This window comes from Manacus candei, unplaced genomic scaffold, assembly GCF_025592945.1.
Source record: "Manacus candei isolate 608988 ecotype Guabito, Panama unplaced genomic scaffold, ASM2559294v1 h1tg000015l, whole genome shotgun sequence".
Taxonomy (NCBI): domain Eukaryota; kingdom Metazoa; phylum Chordata; class Aves; order Passeriformes; family Pipridae; genus Manacus; species Manacus candei.
This window is the reverse complement of record NW_026138063.1, coordinates 25,158,850-25,180,595: the sequence shown is the minus strand read 5'-3', so window position 1 is coordinate 25,180,595 and position 21,746 is coordinate 25,158,850. Positions and strand designations below refer to the sequence as shown.

The 21,746-nt window shown below is 41.4% G+C and overlaps 1 protein-coding gene across 1 annotated transcript in view; it reads left to right on the top strand.

Moving 5' to 3' along the window:
- Nucleotides 1–21,104, top strand: part of AMER3 (APC membrane recruitment protein 3) — a 39,685-nt gene extending 18,581 nt beyond the window's left edge. The window contains exon 3 of the mRNA XM_051781541.1: nucleotides 17,803–21,104. The gene's annotated coding sequence lies outside the window, so the exon portion shown is untranslated. The remainder of the gene's footprint in view (nucleotides 1–17,802) is intronic.
- The last annotated feature ends 642 nt before the right edge of the window (nucleotides 21,105–21,746 follow it).

Genomic DNA, 21,746 nt, shown 5'->3' with positions numbered 1-21,746 from the left:
ACTTCCATTTTTCTACTTTTTGTTAGTTTTCTTGGAAAAATGTATGTTTTCTCTTTATTTCTTCAATTTCTTAGTAACCATGTTCTAACATTTTACAGACTGGTAGTAACCTCAGAACCACAAACTGCAAACTGCTGCTCTGCAGTGAAGATCTGAGCTCTCCAAACATTCTAAATCTCATGATCAGAAAAGAAAGGTTCCACCTTTCTCGTCACTTTCCTTCTTTCTAGCTTGGTCCTACCCCTTGTCATTCACCAGTGTCTATCATGACACTGGTTCCTGTTCTGCTGCTCCTGTCTATGCCTTAACTGTGTTTTTGGGAAGCTGTGTTTTTGTAAGGCCAAATCCTGTAGCTCATTTTCAGCCTAACAAACAGTAAACACAATCAGGAATTTTTATTGATTTAAACTGATAGGATACTGCTCTTAATACCTGTGGGATTTCCTCAGAAATCAATATCAGTAATTACCACCATCAGTATGCTCATGTGTACCATACTGTGTTCTGTTTCCCCACATGAGCAGGGTAGCATTCTTCCCTGAGCTGAATTATGACCTATGACAGGAGGTATTCTGTCTCCAATTAATAAAGAAAAAATGAAAAAGTCTATAATTACATTAACTATTATTGGATACTAACTATTATTGGCTTAATCAGCCATATTTTGGATTTTCTACAGGTAAATGACTGAAACTCCCAGTTGCCCACACTGGCAAAAAAACAAACAACCCAAAACAAACACCAAACAAACAAACAAAACCCACAAAAACCTCCTCACCGCAGTTTCTCCATTTCTTTATCTAACATTATACCTTTAAAATCAAAAGGAATGGAATATGAGGCAATTCAAATGAATGTACATAAATCATCTGATTTCATATTGACTGTAATTATGATTTTTCCTCTAGGAAATATAAAAATCTTTATGCTGGAAGTCAACAGTGAATAATAACTCTTTACACTTACCCATGTTCTATACTTCAAGTTTTGGAGACAAATTCTGTAATGTACAACCAGTCTTGTGGAGGAATACACTCTAAAAGTGCAAACGTTACTACTGTCCCCCAGAACAGGCCTGGGGTATAAGGGCAGGAGACAACCAGAACACAGCTGGGTCACTCTTCACCTGAGCTGAGAACCAGGCAAGCCAGCAGTGAGCAATCAGCAAAGGGAGGAGCACAATCCTCTGCAAGCCAGCACCACTTGGCTTGGGTAGGGTGCACCAGATGGCCCTTTTGGCAATTCAGGGAGCCACTGACAGGATTTCAAAGTGGACGTGGTCACCAGGCCTGCACTGAGCTGCAGTTTCTGTAGGTGAGCTGATGAGGAAGGAAGTTAAAGGAACATTGCAACATGCATAATCCTAAAGAAGGCAATGAAAATTTTTATGAAGTACTGGTACCTGTGAAATCTAGAAGTGAAACATTGGCAACAACCTAAGCAACACAATTTAGGTATCCTATAGGCACTTCTTTTGTTAGACTTCTCAAGGTCACACTCCTCTTTCCTGCACGTGCCCAGGATACACAGGCAGTGTACAAGAGAGCTGGTCCTCCCCAGTCAACACAACATCTGTTCCTGCATTCCTGTGAGGCACAGGTTTCTTCTGCTCTGACAGCTCTCTGTGATTTGGGCTTTTCAGTGGGCTGGGAACACCTGGATAGTGGAAAAACCAAAGATAATATGGGCTTTGGGGAGGGCACTGCAGTGGGACCAAATATTTTTCTGCATGGCAGAGCTTCCATCTGGCCTGGCCTGCTAGAGCAGCCAAGAACCACAGACAAGCCAAGGTTCTGGGAGAGCAGAACAGCAGACACAGCACGTTCCCACACATTTACATTGCGAGGCACCTCAGCCCTGTGTGCACAGCCTGCTCCATCCCCAGTCCACAGATCACGGAGCATTCACTGTAATTGCAGACCCACTGGTCCCCTCTGACTCCACTCAGTGGTTTGCCAAGAAGCATTGTTCCCTACAGAGCACAGGGCATGCACTAGCCTTTCACATTCCCTCTTCACAGTCTGCTTCCCTGCCAGCCATCCCATGGTTTCTCCATGCCCGTGGGACACAGTGGGCACAGACTTTGGCCCAAGAATTGCAGTGCTCAAACCAGCCAAACAGTTTCATCATCGGGGCCGGTTCTATTAATAAATGGCCCATTAGTCACTGTGGTTTCTGATGGGATGGTACATGTGTTAAAAGAGTGAATGCTTCATGTAGCTTCCAATTAGCTGGGAAATGTTTTCTGGTTCTTTGCCTAGAAGGACTTAGACAACAGTAGCATTGTTAGCAATGAACTGCCACCTCCTAATGTTGAGTTACAAGATTTAGTGGGTTACCAAACTACTACTGACCTTCTTTGATTATTTTTCTTAATTACTCAGGAAGCTTTTGAAAGATGCTATAAAACAGATATTCCAAATTAACAGAAATTGGGACAGTATGTATTTACAATAGATGAGTTTATTTGCAACTCTGTGGCACCAAACTATCGTTCAGAAAAAAACCCGTGAGACAGGATTCCTAAATATGTTTTAGACTGGCTTCCAAACCAATTCAGCAAAACCAGTCTTATTTAAAGAAAATTGCCTTTAGGCAACTGTAGACCCTGAACATTCTCCATTAGGATGTGGGGTCAAATTTTCTTACTACTAAACAACCTCTTTGCAGTTCTGTGCTACTGCCCTGCTTCTGCCTCCTCCTTCACCTCTCTTAGCTCTGATTCCTTTCTGCAGCAGGGGGAGAGGTGCAGACCTGAAGCCTCTTTCCTGCCGCCAGGAAAAAGGATACAGAGAGAACAGTTTGTTATCTACCTCCCTCTGTTTTTCCTTGTATATTGTTTGGACACTTCAGGAAGGTCTTCCAGGAAGGAACCTCCGGAAGGAACCTCCAGACCCTCTCCTGCTCCTACTGGTGCATCTGCACTCCTCTTCACTGTGTCTCTTTGCCTTGAAGCAGAGAGAGCCTCTCACCCTCAACCTGACCTGCTGGCATTGTAGTTTCAGTCCTCATTTTATTTAATCAGCTCAGGAAATCTATAGAAAATATTCTGTTACCTAATGAGAATGTCATATGGCAATCACCCGCAACATACAGATCAATAAACTTCCCCTAAAGGCAGTTGTATCTCACAGCAATCCACTGAGTGTTAGAATTGAAGGCACAAAAATTTAAAGTGAGCACAATACAATGATGAATAATGGCCCAGTACAAACTTTTTTTCCTAGTGGAACAAAATCCTACCACTGAGAGAGCTTTCTCTAGCATCCAGGAAGAAAATCCTTAAGTCAGTTAAGACATAACTACTACACAGCTCAGCGTAAGGAACATTGAAAACCTTGTTTTACTATGATTCCTGACCTTCTACAGGAACTAGTCACTTAGTTCCTTTGACATAAATCTATAGTAACATAAATACCCAAAGCAGCATAATCAATTGAAAAATCTACTAAGTTATTAATTGACACACAGAATACTTCTTTGTGGTTTTGAGGTATACCTTAAAAATCCATCTCAGTGAGAATAAAAACATGTTTTCATCCAAAAACATCAGAAAAGTTCATTTCTGTAACTTTAACTCATTATTGGAACAATCTGCCAATATTTCAGCTATGCTTTCACATTTCCCTTCCAACTAGTTGGCAGAACTAGTCATTTACCCAAGTTTAACTGAAGATTAGAGATTTCTCCCTTAGGTTATTTATTGGGCAGCGGTGCTACTTCTGCTTCTTTCAGAAAACTCAGTTCTACTTTCCTGTGACCACTGTTTGATCCCTCTTCTTGCAGGTTTCCACATTTAAAGTTGCTCCTGGTAATAGGCTAAACTCTCTTCTACTGAACCATGCTGAAGATCAATCCAGTGTTAGGGACAAGCATAAATCGATCAATGCTGGCTAGCAATGGTTCTGATTTTCCTTAAAAGTCAGGCTTTTCTTCAAATACAGTCTCTGAAGATGGGAAGGGGCCACCTGTGGGACTGATCTCTGGTTTGCACACCACTGTCAAATACCTTCCAAACTGGAAACCTTGAATCAATTTATAACTTGGCATTAACTGCATTTCCATGAACATAAATACCTAAGAGTATGAAGTGCAGTGATTTCTGGAAATCTTGTGTGTTTTATGCCTTGGGAGCTAGCTGAAAACACAAAATCTTTGCCTTTTTATCAAAATCCCAAATTTGGAAAACCTCTGCTCATCTCATCCATGGTATCAATGAGGTTCATTCAAAGAACAGCAAAGAATGAAGGCTTAGACTCAATTTGTAGGGAAAAAAATTTTAACAGAAATGACAAGATTCTGGAATTTCTTCATAGTAATTCACAAGGCCGAACTTAGACCTTCCATAATTCAAGAGTACTTCTGAGTAATTCTCTCCTCATAAAAGAGACAGGAGGAGAAAGAGAGAGTTATGATCAGTTATGACAGACAGAAATAGATTGCTGTCAGGCAGTTGCAGAGAGTGAGAACATCCCCCCTGAGCCTTCTTTCCTCCAACCTTAACTCTCCCAGCTCCCTCAGCTGCTCCTCATCAGACTTGTGCTCCAGCCCCTTCCCCAGCTCCATTGCCCTTCCCTGGACACACTCCAGGGAATGCCTTTTGTGTTGTGAGGAGCTCAAAACCGAACACAGGATTTGAGGTGCCTCACCAGTGCCCAGCCCTGGCCTTATCAGCCACACTTCTGCTGACACACGAAGGCATAGCAGCAAGCTATGTACCATTGGAACTGAAGTGTCATTGAAATAACTTTCTATTCTTTCTTCTCCAAGTTTTCGTTAGACATTTGAGTCATAAAATACAGAAAACTTAATCCTGCTCACTGTGTCCCCCCAGCTTTTTAAGTGACTTTCTGAAGAGGATGCAAATGGAAACATGAAATGCAACACATTATTCAATTATGATGCCTAAGTAGCCACTTTGCATCTTTTAAATAAAACAGGATGTTCCCATGCTGTGTGGAGATGCTTTTACAATGTAGGGGCCTTTTAACTGATGCATCTGCAAGAATACAAATGCTTACAAAACACAAATTTTAACTGTGTAAGTCCTCTGCCTTTATCAGGTAGAGTTCCCCTCCCCAGAAGGTCAGGAGCAAGAAGAATGCCATGTTCAGCTGACTGTGTTGCAGTTGGGCACCCTTGGACTTATTTTCCCAGATACTCCGACCCATTCTATGTTCACATCATTTAATAGACATGTAAGTTTACAATAGAATGTGTCCTAATTTTTGGACATGGGGGGAAGGGCTACAAAAGAGCCTTTGCTGGGTTATGAGAAGTAAACAGGTCAGTGATACATTTTCTGACAAAGTGCTGAGTTGAGTTAAGTTAAGCAAACTTAACAGGCAGTCAAGATGATGCTAAATCACAGGACAGATTCTTAGGATTGACTAAGCACCATAAATCCAGTGAACTCCCTTTCCAAAGACTGACTGTATGGAAAGGGAATACTTGGATGGTTAAGAAAAAGCATTCAACACTATTATAAAAAACTGTCAAATTTCTGGGTCACATTCATACTGGCCAATTTCCAGCTGGAAGAGCAACTCTATAGGGTTGGAAATACAACAGCATAGAGCATCCTACAACAATGACTGGAAAAGAGGAATGCAAAGATGACAGAAATATTGTCTTCTCCATTCAGCACAGCTCAAGTGTTACTGCAGAAAACTCAGCTACACTTGTAGTACCTTGCATGTTTTCCATCATTATCCAAACTGATCTGCCCAGATACAAGATCTATGGCTCACAACACCAGACTCCTGGTAATAACTGTTAACAAAAAGACCTGCTAAACTTCACACAGAAATGGTGTGTTTAACATTGAGCATTAGAAAAAACTCAGTGTCTCAAAAGAAGTATGTGAAACCACAGAAGGGTTTGCAGAATAACTAACTTAACATCCAAGGATGCCTTAAGTTGTGTAGCACTCAGGGCTCCAGGAGTCTGTAGTCTTGTAGTCCCTTCAAGACGAAGGGAAATGAAGTCATCCCTCAGCACAAAATCTGCCCCACAGTCCACAGCCCTTGTGATCTGTTGTACCCCATCACTGGCAATGCCAGAGATTTAATCTGGCAGGAACCAAGAAGTTATGAAGCCCAAAGGAAGTAATTTGGGCATTTGCCCTTTGCCTGCCCCGAGGTGTTTACCAGGGCATGTCCTAGACTGACTCACAACTTTTCCTTCCTTTTTTTTTTTTCAAGAGACTGCTGTTAAGTCAAACCAATCAGTTCTAAATAAGAGGGTCATAAAACTTACAGAACTTACTACAGCCCAGCCCAGTTGCTGTTTTTATGTCATAAGCATTGCTAAACATAGCACAGGAAGACTTCTTTCTCCTTCCTCCCCACCCCACGCATGGCTGACAGCATGACATTTACCACATTCACAGCCCTCACTGTTAAAAAAAAGAAGTTATCTTCCAAAATTAAAATCACCTCCTTCAGCAAAGTGAACAGAGTCACTCATACTAGTTAAGATGTAATTTATATTCAACTCTCTAGTTATCTGTATGACATATACTGAACCTAAAAGCAAGTTTTTAAAATAGATCTTTTTAAAATACACTAAAAATAAAACATTCTTAGAATAAAATCTTTGTTTTATTTGGATCACCATTTGCCACTGTAGCTTGTCAGAAGCAACTGAGTTTCTTTAACAAAGAAAAGCCTGATTTATTGCTGGAGTTTGACTAACAGTATAAAAAAAGCAAAAATACAATGCTGATATTTTAGAATCCTGTAGAAACTGTCCTTTTAAAACACACTACTAAAATGGATCAATTCTAAACTGCAAGCTGAAAGCATCAGTGCTTTTCCTTATAGACCTTATCACACCATGCAGATTAAAATTCACGGTCTTGTGTGTCTAAATTTAGGTTTTAAAAGCAGATCCAAAATTCTGACTCAGCCTGTATATTTCAGTTGTACATATTCCATTGGGTCAGGCTATCTGGATGTAAAACAGGGAAATTCTAATTATATGAAGAAAAGAAATGGAGGAATAGTTGAAATCATCCTGCTATTGAGCTAACTGCAGGCAACAAGGAGGGCATTAAGTGGATCAGTTCATCAATAATGGAATATGGGGACTTTCAACACTAAGTAGGTCAGTGGTACATATTTCTGTTTTACCCTTGGATAGTCACTCAGCAGCCTACTCACAGTGAACTCATGCTGCCTCCTTTCTCTTCTTACCACACAGTCTTCAGCACCACAACATTTAGCAAATCCCCCCACCCCTGTTGAGAACTTGTGACCTGAAAATGCGTGGGGACTGAGGCTGGAGAGTTGAGGTTGTCCAGGAAGGTCGTGTTGAGAAGTGCATTGATATTATTCATTCTCTATCAGCTAGGGGTGTGTAAGGGAACAAGCCTGTGTGGCTGCTGAAAGGCACAGTCGTGCAGAAATCTAACCCTGAATTGTTGTATTAAATGGCATGCCTCCCATCAACAGACATTGTCACAAATCCAGGGAGATTCTTCCAGAGATTTGAGGGGGTTCTAAATCAATACCCAACATGACTAAACCATAACGTTTTGTGGTACTTTTATGAAGCAATACTGATAGCTGTGTCACTTTTGGTTCTTTTGCTAAGAAAATACCAATAGAAGAATGGAAATGCACTATTTTGGAAGTCCCACTTTTCCTTAGAGGCTGTAACAAATTATTTTTAATTATTTCAGTTAAAGGAAATTTGCTCTTTCTTCCTCTTTTTCAAGTTAGTGCCACAGGGATATAAGTGGAAAGCTGCCCAGTCAGCCTACCAGATACTTGCTGAGTCTCTGCTGAGAAAATTTCAAAGCTGATAGAAGAGGAGCTGTCCAAAGTCATCATCATCCAGCTCTGCAGGAGAGTAGCACAAGTGGAAATGCAGAAGCAACTGCCTATTCAAAATTGAGGGCAACCGAGACATCCAATACCTTCCGTAAGAAGGCTCTTGATTGACTAACAGAAATGTGCAGCAGGATCCTTGCTGGGCACAGTCATAACCAGCCAGGAGATCTGGTAGCCAAAGGCAGTTTAAAAAAACCAAAAAGATTATTGGTCACTGAAAAGATTTAATAGGTATTATTTTTACTGCAGCCAAACTAAATGGAAAGAGCAAAATCAAAGAGAGATATTATTTCTCTAGGACTACACATATGGGGACATCTCAGGGTGGCATACCACACACAGGAAGGCTGAGGGATTCCACAATATAATAATTGAAAAGATCAGATATTCTGTCTGGTAATTTCAACTGTTAAACACCTCTCTTTTGGGTTAGCAAGGGCACCAGCTAATACAGAACACATTAGTTGTTCTGTATTGATAAATGTATCATAGTTGCAGTCAAAGAGAATAAAGTCTATCCCAATCTCCTAAATGATATAAAATATTCCTTACTACTTCTGTTAAATGAAAACATTTATTCAAAAGTGCATCTAAAATTAATAAATACTCTAGAACATAAAAATTTTATGTCTAATGTATTTGCCACTCCTGGGTGCTTTTCATTCGTTCTCCTCACTCTTCTTAACTGAACAAGTAATTTACGTGAGTAATGAAAATAATCTGATTGTGCAGCTTTTAATCTATTATTCAATAGCTAAAAGGAAAGTAAAAATCACCCTTTCTATCAATAATTCAGCCTTGGTGCTAATGCAGCCATTGAGCTGCCCCCCTTACCAGGGCCTCATGCATTTTTAATGCTTTGGGTCTTTGTTAGGAGGTCAAAGATGTGAATCGTGGTGAGAAACACAGTTTCCAGGTGTGGGAAGGTCAACTAAAGAAAATTTTCCTATTGCCAAAGAACAAATTCAACTGGCAGGACTGTAAAGGAAAACTGCACAGTTGGGTTCTCTGTGCCTGACTCTGCTGAAGATCAAAAAGATAAAGTTGAACTGCCAAGGCTGCCCTGCCAGCTCGAAAAGAACCTGGAGCTCTTGGCAGCCCCAGTGAAGCACTGGACAAACTTCAGCCAGCTTGGTCACAGTTCATTAGCCTACCTGGATCCAAACCCACATGCTGGGACAGGTGCTCTCTCCAGAGAACCATAGGCACAGGTCAAGGATCTGATTGCAGCAGTGCTTCCCTCACAGTCATATTTTTACTGGTTTGGATGGGACTGCAATTGGGATACCTGTCACTAAACTTCAAACCTGGACTGCTTGGACCAGATCTCAGCATCTAACGAGTATACCTGGCCTCTGTAGCTCTACTTCCAGTGCTGCATTTTTAGAGAATTGCTCTTTAAACACCTCAAGCTTTTAGAGCCCCAGAGGTATGAATGGCTTCCTTGTCTATCTTGCAAAGTGCGAGCTGAGCACTTGCAAGAAAAAGAGCTTAGTTATCAAGGCTTTTTTTGTCTGCTAATAACCCCCTTTGAGAGTGTAATTTTCTCTAATAGTACAGTTGTCTTCTTCAAGAAAGATTAGCATGTCAAGTAGTCTCTTCAGGAGGGCTCCACAACCTCTGAGCTCAGACAGGCACCATCTCCTGTTAAGGGTGGCACAGAAAACTCCTCTGAGTTGACATCAGAGAGACTGATGAACTTTCAGACCCCTCCCATGAAGTGGTGCAGGTGAACATGCCACCAAGGAGCTGCTGGTGTCTTTGCATGCCTTCCCATTCTGTCACACAGAGCGGTTCTGGTACAGAGATGAGATCCTGCCCACATATTCCTGGAATAAAACACTCCTGCCCCAGCATGAGAAGCTGCCCCAGTCAATCTGCTCTGCTGAAGGGCTGACAAATTAGCTGAGGTTCTGCACTGGAAATGGTCCCATTTTATTTTTACCTCTTTAAACTCTACATGACCCAGCACTTTTTAAGACAGGAAAAGTGAAGGATTTGCCTTATTTCATCATGGCTCAAAATGAAGCCAATCAATTTGTATGTAACACTCTGCAATTTCTCTCCAGCTCTATTTATTGCTGTCAGGCCTTCTTCAGTAAGAGGAAGTGATATTAATCTGGACCTGAGAGTGGAAGCATCCATTTTACATCTGGAATTGTTCCAGAGGGAAAATTAAGCTTGTTCCTCTGTGTGTCACATCACTGCTTCATGTAGATTTGCATTCCAGTGAAGCTTAGAAAACTTATATAGATCTATGTATTGGCTACTTACTACCAAAACAATATCACAGCAATTGGCCTTATAAATACACTAAGGAGGTAAAAATGAACAGGATTTTGTAAGCTCTAGCACAAAGGTTAGTGACCACAGAAAATATTCAGGCAAAAGCCAATTTCAATTTCAGCCTTGCAAGAGCAAAAAATAAAGATCATGTAACCAGTTCTGTGCTGCCATGACCACATATTCCAGGCCTGGATGTCTGATTTCCTTCCCATTTACTCTCCTTCGCTCCCTACATTAAGTGCTGTATAAACAAAGGCCACCTTTTGGGTCTGTACTCCTAAGGGCTGGAAATGATGTCTAGGGATGACAATGCAAAGCAAACACCCATAGATGGATACAGACAGATGGAAAAGTACAAGGAAAAGGAGAGTACCAGTCAGCCCTTCAGAAATGGAAGTGCCATCTAGTGTTTTCATACTTTTAGGGATGGACTTCTACACACAAGAAGCTACATAGAACAAAACATTAAATTTCTTCTGTGGAAGCATAACAAGGAGACAGTGCAGACTCCTACTGTTGACTAATCATAAACATGAATCAGTATTTAGGTAGGCTAGGATACAACTGACAGGATAGAGATTGGCCTTCAGAAGCCTTGGAAGGGGGGGTCAACCACCAAATGATGGATGTTATGGAGTAAGATAGATGAGGAGAAATACAAAAAGTAACAAGTGTTTGGGTTTAAATAGACAGAAAAATACTATTTTTAAATTACAACACTCTGAGTGGATATGAACAGGCAAGACTGTGCTGTTTAAGGCCAGAGGCAAGGGAAATTTTGATTAGAAATTTTAAAACTAATACAAACACAACATAAATTACAGCCTTAGATAGATAGATAAAAGGATTTCAGGCACAGAATAAACCAGATGCAGACACAGTCTGGATGTGAGAACAGAGAGAGAATTTTGAGTCAAAGGCAGTGCAGTGACTTGCAGGATAGTGAGCTGTACCCAGCAAAAGAAAAGGAGTTGGCTCAGGAAAATTAATTGCAAACCTACTTCCGACCAGTTTGCTGCTTACTGTTGGTTGCTGGGGGCTTGTTTGCTGACCTTAACTTTAGCAAGTCAGCAAATATACCACAGATGTGCAACACAAAGATGACACAGGATTCACTGCAATCCAGACTGACTGTGCCCTGCAGACACAGCCAGCTTGTACATGGCAATCAATGAGCCAGATGCAATTGTAACTCTGCTAACTGCCTGGAAATGATGCATTTTTGAAAAACTGAACAATTTGAGAGACTGTATCGCATTCATTACCATTTCAATCAGCAGCAGCACAATGGAGCACTGACAAGATTTAAATGACTGCCCAATATAAATAATCTGAAAGGCTCACGATAACTGGGGAAGAGATTATTTACAGACTATTTTATTATAGGCTTCCTATTTGGCTAAGATATTGTACATGTGAACTTTTGCGTCAGCCATAGCTGTGCAGGCAGCTCTTTCAGAGAGAGAGATAAGAAAAGAAATAAGGTTGGGGAAGGCGTAATGGAGGCATGGAAAATTGATTTTCAGACTGACGGTGACCTTGACTGAGAGGTTGAACATGAGCTGTGAAGCAAACAATGAGGATGGGAACAAGCTGCAGACAGCAAAACTGCAAAGTTTGTTTGGAATCAGGGATCACAGACAAATTCTGACAGCCTGCCCCTGCCCCCATAATCAAGTGCACTAAGCATGTGATGATTTTTTGACTTGCAGGGACTGTGGGGTATTTACGAAAGCACTACAGAGCTCAGACACTATTTCTCTGAGAGACAGCATTCCAGAAGGATGTTACTCAAGTCACTTGTGATGAAAAAAAAAAGAGAAATTTCTATATAATGTTATCAGTTATTTTATCACATTGTGATAATTCCATTTGCTCACATACTCACAAAATATTTAAATCATTTTCTGCTATGAAATTTTTTAGGATGGGTCTGCAGACATGAAAAGATTCACAGAAAGAATGCAGTCACGAAGGAGGGAAAAAACACTGCACATGATGCAGTTAAGAAAGGCAGGGAAGAGTGGCTGCCTGACCTTTGAAGTTTGTCATGGAGTTATGGGGTCAGATACAAACTGCTCTGAATAGTTTGTTCAGAAGTGCAGAACAACCAGGGACCATGTTACTCCTAAATTACTGTTTCTCCAGCAAGAAGCAGTTAAAGAGGCTCTGCCTTTATTTTCTTTCTGTGCCTTTTCTATTGTGCAGTTTGGGGAAAGGAGGAACTGGCAAGTTAGGTGATGTCTGCACTCAGAGTGCCCTGTCAGCACAGGTATTATGTATTATAATATTATGCAGTATACCATGCTGGCACAGCATTCCAAGGCAGATGCAGCTTACAACAGCAAAAAAAGATTTTTACAGTATAACTTCTTGATTACCTGTGAGTGACAAGATGTTTTTTATGCACAAGTGACTTCAGGTTACACCCCAGGTGCTGATCTGTGCATAATTGCCTCATCACAAAATCAGTAGTACAGTCCTGGCCTTTGAGCTATGGAGGAACCTCTATTCTACCTAGAAAACACTGCTTTGGTTTCTTAAGATCTCTAGAGTGCATATAAAGGCTGGAGAAGGACAGAGAATATGTGCTGGATTTCTTCCCTGTCTAAAGCTCATTCTGAATGAGAATTTGAGGTCTACAAGCAAGGAAAACTGTACAGTGTTCAGAGATGTAATATTACAGCACCGAGGTCCTTTGGCCCCTGCACAGAGATCCTCTGAACTCACAGGGCACCAGCACAGCTGCAGTGCATATGGGTGGTCAGCCTTCAGCAGGGCTGAAATCCAACCCACTATTGCCACTAGTATTGGAATTTCCTACAAAATGTGTTTCTGAATAGAAATCACGGTACTTATTTTTGTTAGTGTGCAGCAGTGTGCTCAAGGCTCTGTTCTGAAACGATACATGCCCTGAAACAGAGGTGACTGGGAAATGAAAACCCTCCAGTTTTTAAAAAATCAGGCCAATTCACGATTACAGTTTTTTAAAACTAAGGTTTGTCAGGGAAAGGGAGTTTCTGGATATCCCAGACCACTGAGGTGGATTATCTGCCTGTTCTACTGTCCAATACTCTAGGTAGTGAGATGGTTTTCTTATTTTTCTGGAAGCATTTTTTTATTGTTCCAATAAAACTGAATTTTCACAAGTAATATTTAAACTTTTGAAAAGTAGTGTATTCTCCATCTGAAAATCATTCCTTCAGAAAATTCCCAGCTAACTTCCAACCTACACAGCAGTTGGAGCAATTAGCTCTGTGTGATAGCAGAGCTAATAAATAACCTTGGTATCAAGGTTATTATAAGCAGTTCAATTGCCAGGCTAGACAAAGAATGCTTCAGGGCATTCCCTCATGGTAGAAACAGCTCCTGCAAAGAGCTTGTCTCAATTTCACATTCCCAGTGTCTACTTAAATTAAGCTAATCAGCTTTCTTTTTTTTGTTTGTTTTTTTTTAGGGGCTTGGGGGGGGGCAGGTATAGAGGTCTATTGATCTCTTAACTGATAGTGTTAATAAGCTTCCATACCAGACTTCCTTGACTTGGAATCTCCTCCTGCTGTTCCCTTTCAACTGCAATCAGAGGGGTTTTCTCTTAGCTTGGAGAGTCCATATTAGGCCAATCTTCCATCAGATACATGGTCAGCTTCACTCATCTAATCACTCTCAATTCTGAGGCTGAGATAACAGCCATATCTTTGTCCCAGATGAGAGAAGGAGAAACCTTATAATGCAGGATCCTTCATCCCAGGCCCTTAAGGGGACAGTGTCCCTACATTCTAACTCGCTCCTGACATTAATAACTCCCCAGACACTCTTCTCTCTAGCAAAAGCTACATCAAATATTTTTTTAATAGATTTCCTTAGGCACATGAGCCTTGCAAAACATCCCCTCTGGCCTTAAAGGGCCAGTGTTCTGCTGCAGCCAACAAAAGATTGAAATATGTTCTTTAGGTATGATGAAAAATAACTGAAAAATTCAAAGCGTTTACAACAAGGGTTAGCAATTCAATTGATAAAAGAAAAAGTTACACCACAAAAAAAAAAAAAAAAAAAAAAAAAAAAAGAAAAGAAAAAGAAAGAAAGAAAAATCATCAGACCTGATTGTAGGAGGAAGGAACTGAGAACTGGGACATCACTGAGTCTATTCCACAGTTTTAATTTGCAGGTAGAGCTGAAATATCATGAAAACTGCATTGTAAAAGGGGAGCTGCTCAGGAACTGAGTAATTAAATAATGCCACTATAAATTCCAGGAAACCTGCAGATGAAATGACTGAGCTGCTGCCTAGGAAATTCTAAAATGTCAGATATTCTACAAAAGAACTGGACTTAGCAAGGATTATGGCCTCAGGAATGACAGGCTGCAGAGCCCCCTTGCAGTGCCGGGCACACCGTCAGGACCCCAAAATGCCGCCCCCAGACCTCCCCCTCAGCCCGGTGCCACCCTCCCTGCTCCCGCCGCCGCTCCCGCTGCTCTGCCGCCCCGTGCCCCGGGCTCCAGCACACGCTGCTGCAGGAGTGAGCCACTGCACAAGGAATACAGCGCTCAAGTCCTTCCCCGCCTGCCTGAGGCCAGGCCGGGCACACGGCAGCCCGTGCCTGGGGACACAGCTGGGAACAGGATGCGTGAGTACTGGAACGCCGCACTGCCTACATCCTGTCTGGATCCTTGGGAGGGCCGACGTGCTCACAGGTGTTTTCAGATTTTCAGTGGTTACAGGCACAGTTTAGGGCTCACGGCAATTCAGATCATCAGGTAAGATCTGCACCATGCACATTTCTCACAATTGCTACCAGAGCCACTGTCCTTGTCCTCTGGGCTGTCAAACAGCAAGTTCCAGGGCCCAGAGCAGGAAACACACATTAAAAACTTCCCTGTCCTGTTGCCAACTCTGATGCTGACATGGAGTGTTTTGAATAAGCATATCGCCACCCTGAGTCTTTTACTTACCTCACTGCAAACTGGATAGAACATTTATTTCTCCAGGGTGACAGGGCTTGGGTGTGATTTTTTTCACTGCAGATGGGGCCTTAAAGAACTGCAAACTATGTTACTTCAAAAAACTGACAGAAACACCTCTCTGAGGACGGCACAGACTGGGAGCTTGCAGTGTACATTCAACAGAAAGAAGCACAGCAATCCAAACAATTGCATAAGACCTTTACACTGAGCAGCTTTTCATATAATTTTTTTCCAGACACATTCTAAACCTCTTTGTTTTTTTTTCCAGGAACTGCCAACATTCAGGTTACATGGGGATTTTCAGGTGCCAAAACTCTCATTTTTGCCAAGCATCCTGAATGACTTGGTCATAGCAAAGAAACTGAGCTTCTTAGCAAAAAATCTTAGGCATGACACAACTTGGGAGTCAATTTGATAAACTCCTCACTGCAGGCGACCTGGCCTCCTCAACCCTGGCTACAAAGCCCAACTACAAAATACATCTATTATGTAAAAATTCTGCAGCTTGGACCCCGCCGCCTGAGGCTGCTCCAGCAGAGCCACAGAGGGGACGTACCCAGGGCCCAGAGCTGGAGCTCGGCCGCGAGGTGTCAGCGCTCCCCCGGCAGTGCTGGGCTTGGGCTCCGCGGGGAAAATCCATGGAGCGTCAGAAAGGGACACGATCCACAGCTCCTGACAGCACTGCACAGTGCAGGAGGTCCAAACCGGTCCATCGGTCCCTTCTAACCCCTGGAAAAACCTCCATATCAAGGAAAATAAACTGTAGCAAGTTCATGAATACCACAAATTCCTGTGCTGACCTGCCAAATACTGCTGCAGTATTTGTGTTTGGGATTCTCAGAGGATTAGGCCTCCTCCCTGACTGGGAAGCATGCCTGGGTCGGTGGAGCAGGCAGGAATGCAGATATTCCCAGCAGCTGGATCATGAGCACAAACTAGGGAGCCATTTCTACTACTGCCTAGGGACATTGACAGGCTGGTTGTGTATAGGAGACCCAGAGCATCAGTGTCTGAGTAACAAAAACCACTCGAGTATTGCAGGAGTGCAGAGGTGTCTTCTACTTACATTTCCAGTTACATGAAATGGAAATAGAAATAGTAAGAGGGCATTAACAATTTTTTACTTAAGTAAGCCATCCATAAGCACATTTGAAGATTTTTCTGGTTTTATCTTTTACTTCTTAAAAGTCACTTTCAAGTGACTTTTATCACTTGAATTTCCAAGCCTTGTTGCACATCCTTTCTTCAGAGCTTTCACTGAGAACAGGGTAAGAGTGGGATCCTGCTGATACACAAGTGGCTTTGGTGACCAAGTCCCCTCCCGGGGGTACCCTGTCCCATCCATCAGGTGTGCCGCCCTCCTCTGCCCGCCCAGTCACAGCCCTGTTGCCTGCTCCTCACAATGGGCAGAGGTTACCAGCTGGCACGAGGGAATTGAGAGTGCAGCAAAAGCCACACTCTGAATTGCATCTTCAAGAACCTGTAAGTCTCAATACACCAGAGAGGTCCATCTCAGCTGATCTGATAACACTTTTTAGGAGTACCTAAGGCAGGTCCTCAGCAAGAACTGTCTGGGGGGAAAGTAGGCATATTCTTTCTTCTACTACTTCCCTCAGCATCTAATCCTGGACTTCTTTACATTAGTGCCTTCCAACCCATGACGTGAGTCACTTAGATGAGCTCTAGGAAAGGACTTTGCACAGAAGAGGACACATAAATGACATCAGAGGGAAACAGATTGATCTGTCCAAATCTATTTGCTATGTTTTAGTGACATCACTCTCTGAGCCAGCAGCAGAGATAGAGATGCCACAGGAAGGGAACAGGACAGCAACAAAGAAAGGGAATTGTAGGAGGTCTGGGCTGGCTAGGGGGGACAATGGGAAAGCTGCAGTTGCTGGGGGAATACTAAAGCCAAACAGAACTGATTGCAGATCTCCACCTTCAATTCCTGAAGGTGAGGTTCCTCTGCAAAAAGTCTGGGAAACCATTGTGCTGCATCACTGGAAAGAATGGTGAAAAAAATACAACTACATTTTTAGGAGTGGTGAGGGCTCTGAGGATTGCTTGACTTATCTCATGGAAATTCAGAAGCTTAATGACAAAACTCCTGCTAAAAAGACACTTGCAGGTAGATGGAATATGGGACAAAGTTGACAAGGTACCCTAGACTTGTTTGTCCTCACCAGCACAGAAGGCGCATTTTCTCTTCCACGAAGAGCCACTGCATGCAGCTTAGAAGGCTGCAGTGCAACTCCATTGGGGCTTGTGAGCTGAACTTTGAAAACAGGACAAAATGAGAGTGAGAGCATCTGGCTGAGGAGAGGGGCACTCCTTTAATTTCTTGTGCCACAACACAAGGCCATGACAGCAAATGTTCACAGCGTTTGCACTCACTGCTCTCTGAGAGTATTCTCAGTAGGTGCTACAGCAGTAGGCATTTAATGAGCATTAAGGTAATAGATTTACTGGAGCTCCAAGAAGAGATGGATTTTGATGCTAAGCACTGCAGTGTTTTTTGACTGAAACACTGTTTACTTTGAATCAACAAAACAGGAAATTCTTATGTCATTGCTAATCTGACCCTGGTTGCATTCTGGTGGTAGCCAGTTTTTATTTCTAGTTTTAGTTATTTTCCCTCATTCACTCAGCAACGTATTTTAAATAAAAACCTGAAATAAATAGATGAACACATAAGATGCTTTTGTTTATATTGCAGGTACAACACTGAAGAATTCATTTGTAGATATGGACGTCCCCCCAACATACAATACAGCATGACACAGTTCCAGGATGCTCTATCGAGATCAGAATCAACAAGGATTTCTCTCTAGAGATCTCACCAGAGGTGTTGCAGCAGAAAATCATGCTAGTCTGTCTAACTGACAAACAGTTAGGAGTTCCTGACAACCGTGCACACCCCTGAAGCCATGCTTGCAGATGGCTGGTAACTAATACTCTTTTTTTAAAAAGACAACCAACTTCAGTAGGATTTTGTAAAAAGCCATGGCATGGCAAGGTTTAAGAGCAAAAGACAGCATATTTCTGACACATTGTGCCACACAACTGAAAATACCACTATATTTTTAAAACACAGGTATGTGCAGAATGAGCTTTCACTTGGGAAGCTGTTATGAAGAGGTAAAATTGTTTTTCATTGTACTAATTTTTCTTTAATTTTAGAGAAAAGCTCTCTATATTTTATGACAACTGTTTAACCATCTTGAAGCAACAAGGTTCTAGACTGCAGATTATATTGATATGGCAAGAGTTACTGCCTGGGGATAGGTATTTTTTAAACAAACAAAAATATCAGGAAGCAGATACAGTATGCCCTGTATTGTCCAAAGACATGTATTTATCATAGCAGAAACTGTGAATAATGAGTTATACTTGCAAATCACCATCAAAAAGATAACTTCTTTGATTCTGTTTTAAATGAAAGCACGTTGTTTATATCCATGATAATGGCTGCACTCAATCTTACACAAAGTTGTCTTCTTCTAATTTAAATACCAGTCTCAAAGGACTAGACAAGATACGTTGTTAACTCAGTTTTCAGATTTTTATGGCATCCTTGGAGTCAGTTTAACAGAACAGTCGTTGTTTTCATACCCCAGTTTGAATCTGGTCTTGGCTGTCTCTTACTCTGAGAATAAGCTGAAAAAAACCAACAACTGTGCTTTGTAAACGGAACCCGATGATCTGATGGTCCCATGTGGCCATGGTATGTTTAAAGAGATCTTAATAACCTCATCCAGTATCCTGCCTCAGACAGGATTTACAGGCAGTATCTTTGCCCTGAGGTTTGCTATCATGGGGAAAAGTGGAAGAAGAACCTATGAGGCTGGGACTGCAGCAAGGGAAAAACAGATTAGATTAGATGCCTGAATTTTGATGTCTCAAGATCATTTCTACCTTCAATCATTTATAATGTAAAGAATATATAGCTACAGTATTTAAGAGATGCCTGCATTTGGAAGAATTTGGATTTAAAAATGCACGATGCTCCAAGACTGGTGTTTTTAAATGAAATCATATCCCCTAGATAGAGAACTTTCTCAGTATTACTCTACACTTAACAAGAGGAGAGCTTCTCTCTCCAACACCCCAAGACTGCCAATACAAATCAACTTTTCAGAATGCAGTCAATTTACCACAAGTATCTCCTGAAAATATAGATAATAGGTATTTAAGACCCGCTTCCATGGTACAAAACTACATCTCTGAAGACTGCTCAGAATTTGCCATTTAACCTTTAAAAGCCTGCAGTGCCAAGCAGTTCCTCATGTAGTCATTCTTTCCAGAAACACTAAATGACGTATTAGATTTGGGCTAATAAAATGATAATAAACATTGGGTTTAAAATTCCAGCCCAGAGCCTTGAGGGAGCAGAGGCAGAATTTCCCATCCTTGTAGCATCCCGCACATCTCTTCCCTGGAGTTCAAGTTGAGTAAACAACATCACAGAGGAAAAGAATGGCAACAGAAAGAGAAAAGCGACTTTGCTGCCACATGGTAAAGGAGACAGTATTTCAAAGGAGTCTATTATTTCTCCTGCCTTACAGGCACAGAGCAACAAATGATTTGTCCAACATTATTTATCTCCCAAACTGGTGTCTTCTTTCTCCTGCTGCTGCTCTTCTCCCTGTAAGTCCTGCTCATCTGTCAGAGCTACCCAGTCCCTGCTGCTGCCTGCACTAAAAGTGTTCAGAACTCCTCTCTTGTAGTCTCTGCCCTTCACACTGGGAGGAGCCAACAGCTTCCCACTGGAACAGGACTTCTGCTGCTCTCCTCACTGCCTCTAAAGCTGGGCTCTCTGGATGTACAGTGGCTCCCTGACGATACAATCCAGAGGGAATGAGCACAGACACGGAAGATGGGCTTTTACTCCTCTTGTGCAGGCCCAGCATTCACACAGAGCCTGTCAGGCCCCTCGGGATGGCATCCCTTCCCTCAGGCATGGGAACCACACCATGCAGCTCAGTGCCCTCAGCCCCACTGTCCATGGCACCGACAGAGCTGTTAAACAGCACCAGTCCCAAATCCAACTCCTGAGGAACATCATTTGTCAAAAAATATTTTTTTTTCCTCATCTCATGGTTCACTAAAATGAACAAAAATGTTCTGGAAAAATTATTTTTAAAAAAACTATATTCTCCTGAAGACATCCATTCTTGATATTCCTTTTAATGCAGAGTTCACTGGAGTTTCAGAGGTATTTTTGGAACTCCCAGTACAAAGACCAGTACCTGAGTATCCTTAACAAACTCCCACTTACTGCTATGAATAGAGAAAGCATTCACCATTTTATAAAAATTGAGTGAAAATAATCTCATACTAGTAAAAGTGTCTGAAAAAAGTATAGAGAGAAATATCAGACCCACATGAACTGTCAAGTAAATATTCCTTCCAAAAGCAAAGCATTAAAATGGCACTCTGGTATTCCAGTCAAATGTTAGTGATGTGAACTTACAAGTCCTAGAATAATATTTTGCTTCACTCACAATATTTCATTGTCCTAAGTAAGCTGGTGTGTTTGGTGGCAGGATGTTTTACATGTTTATACTTTACAGCAAATGCACAGGACACACAATATAGTTGCAGGTAAAACGAGGGATATTTAAGAGAGAACAATGTTACATATTCTGACTTCTACTTAATGAAAAGGATAAAACTCCTGGATGAACAATGTACATGCATGGTACACATAAATATATATATATCTACATATGCATAATGAGTGTGTACACACACCTAAAAAGAGGCTTTGTGCAAACTTGTTAAGTTCAAGAATAGGAAAGAAATCTGAAGCAAGTACCTTTAAAATCTGAGTAGCAGATTAATAAAATTTCAGTACATACATGATTTATTATGTAACTAAGATGCATGCATTTATATGCTATTTAACATATTTTGTTAACTATTTTTCATATATGTCATATCTGATGTACATATGCTTTATGTATTATATTTTAGTTACCATATTCTACATTACATATTAAAGTCACTTGGATTCAATGTTATGTTTGGTCTCTAATCAACATCACTTTATTATTTTGCATGGTGTTAGTGAATTTACTATTTTCCAGCACTGCAAATTCATTGTTCAGCAAAAAAACCTCCTACTGTTTATGAATGATTTATTTTCTTTAAATCCCCAGCCTATATCAAAGGCTTATAGATGCAAGATTCGCTGCTTCTCTAATTCTTCTCCTTGTGTAGGAGAACCTGGCTTATAAATCAATGAGCACTGGGAGAATCAGAATATTGAGAAGTTAGTAGATTATCAAGTGTATGTAATTTAGAAAGTGGATTAGTTTCTAAACATAGGCACTTACTGCTTTGAGAAGTGCCACATTTAGGAAGGGAAGTTCTGGCCTCTATGAGGAATTTGTCCTGATCTAACTACCTTTTTCCACATGCCTTATAAATTAGCTGATTGACTCCTTGAAGAAAGCACTAACTTTCAGGTGCATCTGAAAGTGTCCCACTTTCAGAAGTCTTGACTGGCTGAAGAAATAAAGAAATTGAGTTGGATCTGGCATAACAGAGCACAGACTGGAGTTTGAAGTAACTAAGAAGGTATGCACAGCAAATTTGCCTTGTCTTTCTAACTGTGGGAAGACATATAAGTAACATGATATTTACAAATACTTTAAA